This window comes from Pseudorasbora parva, unplaced genomic scaffold (assembly GCF_024679245.1).
Source record: "Pseudorasbora parva isolate DD20220531a unplaced genomic scaffold, ASM2467924v1 scaffold_31, whole genome shotgun sequence".
NCBI lineage: Eukaryota > Metazoa > Chordata > Actinopteri > Cypriniformes > Gobionidae > Pseudorasbora > Pseudorasbora parva.
The window spans coordinates 127,501-132,500 of record NW_027125103.1 but is presented as its reverse complement, the minus strand read 5'-3'; the positions used below and the strand labels follow the sequence as shown (position 1 = coordinate 132,500).

Genomic DNA, 5,000 nt, shown 5'->3' with positions numbered 1-5,000 from the left:
ACACTCTTCTTTTAAATCTTTAAATTTCTCCACCCAGTACTTGTTTACAATTGGTTCTTTAAAAACACCATCTCTAAAAACACAATAAAACATTTTTACAGTACATTCTTTAAAATCATACAATTTTTCCCCCAGTTTCACATACACATTTATCTCTTTCTGCTCTTCCATACCCTCTATTCTTTTAATCCACTCTTTTGGTATTGCGTTCTTGATAGTTTCATATTTGTTTGTTATTTCTTGTTTACTGTACTCTTCTTTTGCCACTTCCATTGCATCCACAATAAACTGTGTTGGTAAAAACCCTTCTTTAAACTCATACAAAACATCTCTCACTCTTGTTATTCCCACTTCCATCCATTTCTTAAAAAATATTTCCTTCCCCTGTTTTAAAATATTGCCATTTAAGAACAGAGGTTGATTTAAAATATTTTCTCTCCCACGTGGATCGTACTCAATTCTCTTTAAAAAGATTCCCCAAGCACTTAAAATTCCCCTATAAAACTCAGGTAATCCTTCAGTCATCCAAATTTTCGTTTTCATCCATAAAATTCCATCCCCCATGTTAAAATACCCACATTTATTTAAAAAATATTTCATAGTTTTTTTCCACTCATTTTTGTTATCTTCTTCTAAATATTTCTTAACTATTTTCACTCTCAACGCTTTTTTCCTCTGTTCTACATCCATTAACCCTAAGCCCCCCTTCTCTACCGCCCCTAAAATCGTGTTGTGTGCTATCCTTGCTGGTTTCCCCTCCCATAAAAAGTCAAGAAAACATTTTTTCAACCTTTTTTCTGACCACAATGGCATTTCACTTACATATAAAACATACCACAGCTTAGAAACCATTAAAACATTCAATATTAAAACCTTCCCCTTCAAATTTAGTGTCCTCAGTTTCCAAAAGTTTAACCTTCTCTCTATCTCTGTTACTAGTTCCTCCCACATTTCATCTCTTACTTTCTTCTCATTCTTCCCCATTAAAATCCCTAAAATCCTCATTTCTTCAACTTCTTTAAAATTAAAACAATCCCTTAAAACCATAGCTTTACCAAATCTCATGTATACTGTCTTGTCTTCATTTACTTTACTACCAGATCCCTTACAATATTCGTTTACAACATTCATAACTTCTATAACACTTTCTCTTCCTTTCACAATTATTGTTGTATCATCTGCATATTGAAACACCTTCCCTTCAGCCTTCTTTTCCTCAATTTCTATCCCTACTATTCCTTCTTTTTGTTTTATAGCCAATCCTAACGGTTCTGATACAAGTGAGTACAATAACGCTGAAAGTGGACAGCCCTGTCTTATAGATCTAGTAATTTTAAAGCAATCTGTTAAAAACCCATTACATTTTATCTTCGTTAACGCGCCTCTATATAAAATCTCAATCCATTTAATAAAATTCTCCCCAAAACCAAAACTCCTTAAAACCTGAAATAAATACTCATGCTCAACTCTATCAAATGCTTTTTCAAAATCCAAACTAATTACATATCCGTCTTCATTTTTCTCCTTCATGTACCATATCGTGTCTCTTATACTCATTGTTATGTCTGCTATATCTCTTCCTTTAACTCCATACGCTTGGTTTGTTTCGATTATAGTTGGCATTATCTCTTTTAATCTGTTTGCTAAAACTTTTGCTAAAATCTTAAGATCCGTGTTTAGCATTGTAATTGGTCTATAATTCTTTAAATCTACTTTTTCTCCTTTCTTTTTATATATCAGTTTCATTAACCCCATCCTTGTTCTTTCATTAATTTCTTCTTTTTCAAATGTTTCTTTAAAAACCTCATTTAAAATCTTTGTTAAAACTCCTTTAAAACACACATAAAACTCAGTTCCCAAACCATCTATTCCTGGACTTTTCTTTGTATTCAGTTGATTTATCGCTCTTTCAATCTCCTCTTCTCTAATTTCTTGGTCACACTCTTTTTTATCTTCCTCCCTCACTTTAGCTTTTATCAGATTCAACAGTTTCTTTGTCTCCTCCTCTTCCACACCCCTTGTACTAAACAGATCCTCATAAAAATTCTTTACTTCTTCTAAAATCTTTTCATTCTCTTCTACAATTTCCCCATTTTTCCCTCTTATTTCTTTTATCGTTTCAGCTTTCCCTTTCTTTTTTTCCAGATCAAAAAAGAACTTTGTACATTTTTCTCCTTCCACCACATATTTAGCTTTACTTCTTAACCTCGCCCCCTCATATTCTTTTTCTTCAATTTCTTTCAGTTTGTCCTCCATTTCCCTTATCTTTTGTATGTCTTTATTTTCTTTATTCAATTCCATTTCCAAACTTTCTTTTATTTCTCTTTCTTTAAATCTTTTACATTTCTGTATTAAACAACTATACTTGATTGAGAATTTCTTGATTAAAAACTTTACATTCTCCCACCATATTCTCTTATCATCTTCATACATTCCATTTTGCTTTTCATTTTCTATAATCTCCTTAACCTTTAAAACATAGTCTTCATTCTTTAAAATCTGTGTATTTAAAACCCATACTCCTGGCCCTCTTTGCACTTTACTCCAATCCAATTTAAAAAATAAAAACTTGTGATCGCTAAAACTTGTGTCCTCATACTTAATATTTTCTATAAAATTCTCCACATTTCTACTACATAAAACAAAATCAATTCTGGTTTGGCATACAAACTGCCCCACTATTTGCCTCCTTGAAAACTCTTTTTTCTTTTCATTTCTTTCTCTCCACACATCTAGCATATTATTTTCTCCCATTAAAGCTTTTAATTCTTTTCTCCCTGTGTCAGTTTTAAAAACCATTCCTTCAGCCATATCTTGTTTACTAAAAACTGTGTTAAAATCCCCCATCATTACTATTTCTTTATACTTCCGTACAATATTTCTTAAAACAATAAAAAATTCCCTCTTTTCTTTCTCCTCAACTGGTGCATGTACATTTACTAAAATCAAATCTCTTCCTTCACATTTTATCTCCACAACCATACATTTCCCAATTTTATCTTTGTATACAACTTTACTCATTTTAAACACATCATCCTTCATTAAAAAAGCCACACCTCTCCCTAACCTTCCATCTCCATTATTATAAAAAATACCTCCATCCCATCTCTTTTTATACTCACTCATTACATTTTCATTCCAGTTTGTTTCTTGCAGTGCAATTATGTCTTCCCTTTTACATTTTTCTTTTACTTTTTCAAATTTTCCTATGTCCATCAATCCCCTTGCATTAAAAGTAACACAACTTAAAACCATTAAAAAGAATAAGCAAAATAAATACTTAAAAACCATTATTCATCATTTTCTCCCCCCAGGTCCCTTAACACATCATATCTGTTTTGTATCCTTTTCATAACTTTTTTCCTTACCCTTTCCAAATGTGGTTTTACCTCTGTTGTTCTCCTTCTAATTTGTCCTCTCCCCCCTTTGTCTTTGTCCATATTGTCCATCTTTGTTTCTCCTTCACTGTCCGTTTCTTTAACATTGCTGGCATTGTCCGATGTCTCCATTTCTTTCGAGTTCTCCATTGCTTGTTCATTATTATAATTAATGTCCTCTTGCTCTCTGTTGCTCATTTCTTTTTGTTGTAGTCCTTCTTCCTCTTGTCCTTCATCCATTTGTTCCTCCTCCTCGCTGTTTCCTTCATGCACCTGTCCGTCCACCTGTTCTTCCCTTCCTCCTTCCTCTTCCTCCATCTCACACTTACATTTATTTAAAATTTCCTTACACTCCGGGCACCTCACCGCATTGCACTCTCGGGCAAAATGTCCCCTTTCTTGGCACTTATAGCACTGGAAATCCGGGCAGTCCTTTAGCAGGTGATCCGGGCTCATGCACAGCCTACAGGTCTTCACCTGGTGACTGTGCATCACCCTGAAATACTGCGGCCCTTCCGCTGTCTCCATTTTTGTGCTGTATGGCAATGATGCCACCTCTTTGGGGAACCTGACTTTCAGGAACCTTGTTCCGTCCTCAATCTCTGTGCCCGGGTAGTGCCGTCTTTTAATATTTGACACGGGATTAACTCCCCATCCCTCCAATTTTGCAATTATTTCTTTATCATCCAGGTAGACGGGCAGGTGCATGAAGGAAACAACGTAGTCCCTATTTTGCAGTTTTTTTACCTCACAATTCACCCCTTTTATAATCAGTCCATCAGTCAAATTATCACATGTTTCCTCCTTTTCCATCGTTAGTTCATACTCTTTGCCTTGCCTTGGTCTCAATGCCAGTATTTTCCCATTTCCACATTTCTCGGTTACTGCTTTAATAATATCCATTGCTCTGACCTCATTCAAGTTCTCCACGTTTAGAATCACCGTCGCCTCCTTTAGATACATCCTTCCTTCTCTCGCATCTCTTTTTTGTCCGTGTCCTACTCGTCGTCGATAATCCATTCCAGGGTCATTATCCATGCGCCTCTCTCCAGCCAGTCCAGGGTCGTTAGCCATTCGTGTTTCTCCATCCAGTCCAGGGTCATTAGCCATTCGTGTTTCTCCATCCAGTCCAGGGTCGTTAGCCATGCGCTTCTCTCCAGCCAGTCCAGGGTCGTTTACCGTTAATCCGTCCATTGAAAAAAAGAAAGAAAAGTAACCACCCTCCAGACAGCCAAAGCTGCTGTAAGGTGGTAAAAAAAACTAAGAAAAACCAACAAACAAAACTATTAAATTCAAAAAATAATACAAAAACAAACAGAGAACACAAAATGGTGGAGAGCCTCTCTCTCCAAACTGCAGCCAATAGTTCCTGTTCACTAGCGCCCTCTAGTGCTCAGGGGGGTATGGCCGTAAGCGAAAGCTGCTGCCAAAATTGGGCCATTTAAGGAATTCAAACACTCTTTTTTTTTCTTTTCTTCTTCTTCTTCTTCTTCTTTCTTTAATTTAGCAAAAATGCTTACAGCACCTGGTATTCCCAGGCGGTCTCCCATCCAAGTACTAACCAGGCCCGACCCTGCTTAGCTTCCGAGATCAGACGAGATCGGGCGTGCTCAGGGTGGTATG

General features: G+C 36.1%; 1 non-coding gene across 1 annotated transcript in view; it reads right to left on the bottom strand.

Annotated features, from left to right (window-relative positions):
- Positions 1 to 4,890: 4,890 nt before the first annotated feature.
- Positions 4,891 to 5,000, bottom strand: part of LOC137065838 (5S ribosomal RNA) — a 119-nt gene continuing 9 nt past the window's right edge. Inside the window, exon 1 of the ribosomal RNA XR_010901820.1 lies at positions 4,891 to 5,000. This exon is cut by the window's right edge and continues 9 nt beyond it. This is a non-coding gene — a ribosomal RNA (5S ribosomal RNA).